Source organism: Montipora foliosa, chromosome 13, assembly GCF_036669935.1.
Source record: "Montipora foliosa isolate CH-2021 chromosome 13, ASM3666993v2, whole genome shotgun sequence".
Lineage (NCBI taxonomy): Eukaryota > Metazoa > Cnidaria > Anthozoa > Scleractinia > Acroporidae > Montipora > Montipora foliosa.
The window spans coordinates 2,706,918-2,714,417 of NC_090881.1; the positions used below are offsets into that span (position 1 = coordinate 2,706,918).

General features: G+C 38.7%; 1 long non-coding RNA gene across 3 annotated transcripts in view; it reads left to right on the forward strand.

The window, feature by feature from the left end:
* Positions 1-7,500, forward strand: part of LOC137983865 (uncharacterized) — a 10,059-nt gene that overhangs the window by 1,806 nt on the left and 753 nt on the right. Inside the window, exons 2-7 of one of the 3 annotated variants that reach the window (XR_011119028.1) lie at positions 86-139; positions 753-814; positions 2,852-4,077; positions 4,346-4,703; positions 5,507-5,617; positions 6,287-6,420. This is a non-coding gene — a long non-coding RNA (uncharacterized lncRNA). The remainder of the gene's footprint in view (positions 1-85; positions 140-752; positions 815-2,851; positions 4,078-4,345; positions 4,704-5,506; positions 5,618-6,286; positions 6,421-7,500) is intronic. The other 2 variants (XR_011119030.1, XR_011119029.1) reach the window with 2 other exon arrangements.

Here is a 7,500-nt window from a genome sequence, read left to right on the forward strand (position 1 = left end):
AGTGTAGCAGCCCCGATGCAATATTTTCCTGAGCTAACATTTTTCCTCAATCCATCCAGCACTGATCACTAATTCTGATCAACAGGATGATGAATCAAGTTAACATCACAGAAAAAATCAAAAGAATCTCCATCTGCAGGTGAGAGTCATATTTAAATGACTGATCAGGTTCTCATCACGGATTTTTATTTTAGACAAAAGCAGGCTTATAGTACACAGCCTGGTATTGTGTACTTTTTTGAAGGGGTTTGCTCATTGTGCACCAAAGTCGTAAAGTAATGAAATACAATGTACATTTATATATTTGACAAGAAACAAGAATTAAGAAACCGCCATGAAAAACACACTGAAGACTGCATGTAAATGAGCAGATCTGCTCCATTTCAGTTCGACATACAGCTGTAATATAATTGTAAAAAAGGCTTCCTTTACCAGGGCGTAATACTATCATGCACCTCCAAAACGGTGTATTAAAAACACTGCCTGCACTCTTGCCAACAGCCAATTTTCTTTTGTAAGGGCTGTCTCTATAATCTCAAGACAAGTATTATTTCGGACGTATACATGTACATGTAGCATTACTATCAAACTTCCTCAGGTTGGACATGCCAAACACTTTTTCACTATGATTTATAACCTCTATATAAAACAATGACAAAGAACTAACAGTTTAGTAAACTTGCGCTTTTTTTTTTTAATATGCGACAAGGTTGTATAATTTACTCTTTTTTCTGAATTATATATACCGGTAGCTGGGATGACTAGTACAACAGAGCAAATTCTGAGAAAGCAATAGCACAGTCAACATCAAGAGGTTAGTGCAGATTTTTCACAAAAACACAAATTCCTGACAACAAATAGATAATACAGGTTCTTTTAGTCCACTTTAATCAGGCCTTCTGATATTACGCGATGGTGCGATTTCGCACAATCGACCTCAAATCGCATCCGATCGCACAATTCACGAAAAATCGCATAATTCACAAAAGGACGCACAAAATTCATAAAATGAAACATAAATCAACACATTTCTTAGAAATTCCTGCATAAATACACCATTTTTAAGATGCTTTATCTTGGAAAAAGGCTAAAAAGCCGTTGAAACCTTCGATTTCGTAAACATTCGAAGTTGAAGGCTCTATTTTTCATGTCGGGGACCTGGTACGAGTCTCCTTCTATTGGTGCAACACAAACACGCCCTCATATACACACCACTGAAATGACACAGTTGCCTTCTCGTAGAAAAGAGATTTGTGAAAAATAAGCGAAGTTGTAAGTTTTTCGGCAAAATGTAGTTTCTTTCGTTAAAAACTGATAAAAACTTACTCATGGATAACTTTGTTGTGAAAACGTTCGCTTTTTCTTCGACGAAGAAGGAAGTTCCCATCTTCCGCCCAATCTGACAGCTTTAATACGCTCGAGCAAGAAAGTACCTTACAGGTACGCTCCACGTGGACGATGGACTGATGTTTTTCTCGTCGTGCAATATTAGGGCCTTTTATACGAGAGAAAATAAGCCGCGGCTTACTCTGGCCGCGGTGTACAAAATACGCAAAAGGAACTATTTATACGAATATATATTCCCAGGTCAATATAAGCCGCGGCTTGAAAAAGACGTGAACGTAGATTTTGTACCATTTATACGGGGTGAACATTCGAGTCTTCTGTAAGCCGCGGCCAGAGAAAGCCGCGGCTTATTTTCTCTCGTATAAATGGGGGTATGGCCTTATTGTGATTGACCATCTTCGTAAGTTCGTGGTTGACAAGCACCTTGATCATTCATTTGGCATGTTAGCTGTGTCCTCTCAACTTTTAACGTGGTGCACCGGTAGTGCAGAAGACCTCTTTTTTTATTTATCGCAACTAATGTCGATCGAGATACATAATTACTGTTCCTTTGTGTTCAAAATGTCTTTAGGGCAGCAAAAAAGTGTTTTTCTTAACCTGAAACCTTATAAAACAAGCGTAAAGTTGCTGAGAAAAAAATCGCATAATTTACATTATTTATCGCATAATTGGCCTTTCTAATCGCACAATCTACCCTGAAAAAATCGCATAATTTGCAATTTTTAATCGCACCCTATCAGAAGGCCTGTTTAATGTAAATTGTACACTTCTGTCTGTATCTGCTGTTTGACTGGTAATGATGTAGAGTGTAGCGCTTAAACAAAACTACATGTAACAAGGATTTTGTGATATCAAGCCAAAATTAATGTATTTTTATAAAATAATTAGCCAGGATAGTACGCGCAATCTCATTTGTCAATAGCTGTGTTTAGATGAGAGTATGGAAACACGGCTGTGACATCACACAAATTTTGGTTGGTTATGTATAGTCAGACGTGCGTTTTGATTGGCTGGTAGGAAATACATGTATGAGTGTGTACTAAGAAAATTGGTTTCAATTTAGAATTTAAAAAAAACAGCATTTTCCTTCATTTGTCGAATTATCTTTGAGAAATATTTTATAAAAGCAATAGAGGACTTTTTTCCGTGTTTCCATAGCCTCACCTAAACACTCGGGCGAGTTGGGAGAATTCTGGACGGTTATGCAAACCCAATTAAGACACAGTCAAGGGTTTGCATAACTGTCTAGAATTCTCCCAATTCCCCCAATGTTTAGATGAGGCTATGGAAACACTGAAAACGTCCTCTATTGCTTCTAAAAAAAAAAATACAGTATACAGTAACCATTCCCAAGCTGAGAGTGAGACTTGCAGATTCTTACTCCCCCGATTAATTGTGGGTGCTTCATGAAGGTGTGCTTAAATTTTTGGGGGTTCAGGCTCGACACTCATTGGGAATAAAAGAGTAAAAACCTGATCAAAACCCTATACTTGTTTTATTACAGTGATAATGTCAACAGCTAGAAAGACAGAGCACAATACCAGAATATACGACAAAAGACAGGCATGGTATTCCCGTAAGAAGCTGTTCCCCAAGATACATGTAGCTCCACACTACCAGGCAGTTCATGCAAAGGAGAGTGAAATGGTAAAGGCATTGGCTTTTCCAGTAAAGTCAACTGAAAGGAATTTAAGGGAACTAAAAAGACTGAGGGTGCTGGGGAATTTTTATCATAACACTGAAGTCCTTCGAACAAATGTTGTTAGACTGTAGCTGATAGAAATGAGATGCCAGATTGAATCAGAGGCCATATCCCCAGACGAGTTCTAGCCTTGCACCCACTGCTACGTTTTTGTGCGGCACAACGAGCTTTGGTGGCACAACAAGACAGTGCTCTTTTAAAAAGATCAAAGAAGGTGGGGAAGATGAAGGTGAAGAACACAGGTCAAAAAAAATTGACAACAACAAAGCAGATTACTCTTGCTATCTCAGAAGCCAAGGCAGTGCATGCAGTCTTCTTTAATGAGACCATTGCGTCTACCAGGAATCTGATGAGATTACAATTGCTGCCAGACATGATGATTAATTTTGATTCTGAAGTGTGGAACTCATTTGGCTGAAAAAGTTGGTAGTGAGCGACTCCATGAGGTGTCTTAAGGGATGAGGCAGTTAGCGAGACTACATGTACTTCAGATCTAGACCTCAGAGAGACGTCAAGTACTGAAAGTTCTGGTCTGGAACATCAGTAAAATCAGTATGCGGTTTTGATCTGAATCTGGAAAAACAAGTGCAATGGGTATTCCTTCTTTGGCATTGAAGCTGGGCCATTCCATAAGAAAATGTGCTGCCGTATTGACTGTAAAGGCTCTCAGACAAAAGGACAATGACCTTCTGCCCGATCAACAAAATCTGGAGAAGCTCATGTCTTCTGAATGGAATGAGCACATCAGCCACCACTCCTTGTCAGCACTTCAAAGAAGAAAGTTTAACAAGATTGAGCTACTCCCTGTCACCAATGATTTGGAAATTTTGAGAAAGTACCTATTGGACCAACTGTCAGTATTAACAAGGTCTTTAGAAGAGGCTTCTAACTTACACGTATGGAAGGAGTTAGCAGTGGCGACCCTTAACCTCCTCATTATTTTTAACAAGAGACGTGGAGGAGAGGCAGCAAAGCTCCAAGTTTCATCATTTGAGAACAGACCAGACTAGAATACAACATCAGTAGAGGTAATCAAGTACAACACTTTACAGCCTATTGAGAGTTGTGCTAAAGGCAGTCAGTACTCTCAGCAATTATTTGAAAACTGAAACATAATTATTAAGAATTTTCTTGCATTCAAGCTGATAATAATTATACTAGTATTAACAGACAGACATGAGGTTGCTTAGTGCTATAAGGACATCCACAGTGTATATGAAGCAATTTCATGAATGTGACATACATGTTGTAATAACAGTGCAGCTAACTCGAGCCATAACTCTGCATTTCCTTCAGGTTAGATATGGTGGAGATAAGGAGAAAGAGGGGGCACAAGGTGCCAGTTCTTTTGACAAAAGAAGTTAAGACAGCAATGCTTTTACTAGTGGAGAAGAGGGAAGCAGTAGGAATTAACCCAAGAAATCCCTACCTTTTTGCAAGGCCAAGTCGAAGCTCAGTTATAGTCACCTGCGTCCTTGGGACTTCCTGAATAGAGTGACCCATGAACAAGGCCTTTAAATTTAAAAAATCCTGAGGCCATCACAAGCACTTGCTTGAAGAAAATATATTGCTACAGTAACTGTTTCTCAATTGTCTGACCTTGAAGAATTAGACTGCTTGGCTCGGCACATGGGTCACGACATAAAAATCCAGGGTAAATATTACCGTCTTCTCGAGTCAACAATATTGAACTTTCTAAAGGCTCCACACAAACTGCTCCTTCTTCCCACCACACCAATGAATAAACTGTACCATGCAAAGCACAAGGAATGCAATGCATGCACAAATATAACCAAACCACTGACAGCAATTGACTGCAGTCGCTCTTTGTTGTCAACTCAGTTAAACTGCATTTAAGCTCATTAAAATACTTAGGATCCCTAAATCATTAATGACATGTATCTTCATCTACATCTACATGTTCGCGCACTCTGCAAGGTCCATTTTTGACTTGTGGCGCCGCTGTTTCTGCTTAGGTGGCCTTATACATGTACATGTACACCATAAGCCCTTTTAGAGACATCCCTGCCAATGCAAGGCGGCCACTGTTGCTGGAACATGTACATATAAGACAGCTGTTATGCTGCTCTTGTGATGATATCTGCAAATGCTCTCTAGTAGAACTGGACAAGGATAAGGATGGCAAACTATAATTATGCTCATCACACAGAACTCCTCAACCCAATACAACCGTGATCCTCACCACATGGGGGGTTCAAACTCAACTCTAGATACTAAACATGGGTTCACTATCTTTCTCAATAAATCTTGTCATTGCTGCTGCAAGATATTAGTAAAACAACTTCAAAGAGACAATTTTCTTTAGTTTTTTGCTTCCCATAATTTCTGCAAGGGCAAGGAGATGAGATTCAAATTATTGACAATGTTGCCTGCTTTTATTTTTTGTTAAATTGGTGGCCTTGGTTTTTTAATGATACACCTGATATCTTCTTGCAGTTGACTCTGGTATTGATGATGATGAGGAGGAGGAGGAGGAGGAGGAGAATGAGGATGGTGATGACAGTGACGAAGATGGGGAGCTGTCAGAATCAGTAACGACTTCAACAGGTAGGTAATGCTAATTCTTCAAGTTGATAAGTCACCCTTATCAACTTATCACCCTTATCACCTTATTAAGGCACCCTTCAAGTTGATAAGTCTAATTTACATCAAAACTTTTCTAAATGGGAAAAATGTTCTCCTTTAGAACAGTGTCTGCATGGCTAAAGCCAAAATGTGTGTAGCCCATTAATGGATTTTAAAAGTAAACCGCACCAACATCTTTTTTTTTAAAATTAATTTCTAAAGAGGAGATGAAAATGTGTGATTACCAGACTTCCGGCTTTGGTTCTTGTTCTTGTTGCTGACCAAAGAAAAAGCAGGCTCTTGTTTTTAAGGACTAGATGAGAGATTGCTTATGAACTTGAGGGCCATATAAAGTAATGTTTGTACATAACTTTATTAGTTAATATAATTTTTATTGTATTGCAGTATGCAATTTCATTGAAAGGACATTGAGCTCCATTCAATTCTTATTCAATAATTACAGTTGTACATGCTGTTTTTTGATGAGCAAATTACAGGCTGAGTAAACTTGCAACAGCCTTTCTGTGCAGTGCGCCTCCTTTGTGAGTTGTGTGGTGTAAAGGGGGGGGGGGGGGGGGAGGCGGGATATAGACCTCTGACAAATTTTAATGTTGGAATGTTTCATTTTTTATTTTTTAATTTTGCATTGAGGAATGGGTCCTATGGAAAGGTCCTGTTAAAAAACCAACAAGCAAGCTAGTGACAACAGTTTGGACCTAGAGGAATGTGACTGTGAAAGGCAAAATGGATACTTTAACAGCTGAAAACGCACGGACACTGAATGGGTAACAAATTGTTTTGAAATTGTGTGAATGGTTCGCACGAATGGATCATCACTATTTCCAAACGAACTGCCTACACACATGTACCATTCAAATAGTTTAGGAAAATTTATAAACGGATCAGTTTGACCAAACTCTTGATCAGCATCGAACGATTAAGTTGCTTTGTTTTAGATGTCCCAGTGGCGATTTTTGTACCATGTGATCACAAGCTGCAAAAGGCCCATTATCATTGTATTCACAGGTCTTATACTGCTTCTCATATTCTTATTTATAGTACTACATGTACAAGATAAACACCAGCAAAACCAGGGGTATGCTTTTACTTAGATGCAGATACACACATCTCAAAGCTATTGTCTGGGGCAATTTTTACATGTATAATACAGTGTACAGTGTACCTTTAAAAATAATATAGTTACATATCAGACTCTTAACTATTAGAAACATTTCTCCATTCTGATTGGCAATTGAAATGCAGTTCTAGCTAATTGTTAAAAATCTTGAGAGACTCCGCAAAACACAGCTGGCAATTTTAACAGTTTAATTTATACTCAAAACATTGAGACAGTAAAAACGGAAAGACTTAATACATGTAGTATTAATATTTTCGTGCAACTGCCACGTATCAACTCGATCTCTAGCCTGCGAACGCAGACGTATTTCCGGCGGTCGTTTCTCTCGACCGCCGGAAATACGTCTGCGTTCGCAGGCTACTCGATCTCAGAATGTTCTAGAAATGTTTAACATTACATCATGTTTCTTAAGATAGCACGATCTTTTCTAAAAATGAAAGGTTCGCTTTCCCCGCCAGAAAATAATAATATCGTCACTGAACGGTTTACAACAATGCGCTGAGAGTGTAATTTTAAAGGTCCCAACAGCAATACTGTGCAGAAAAGAGGTAATACAGTGCAAAGAGAGGTACAAACCAGTATTGTGATTGGTCAGTTATCAAGTAAATTCTCAGTTGGCCAATGAATTGTCAGCCCCTGAGGGAGCAATCTTTGCGTGATTGCAGTGTGAAAATCCCTTCTCGAAATTTTATCTTAAAAATAAATTAAATCTCTTACAGGCACATTG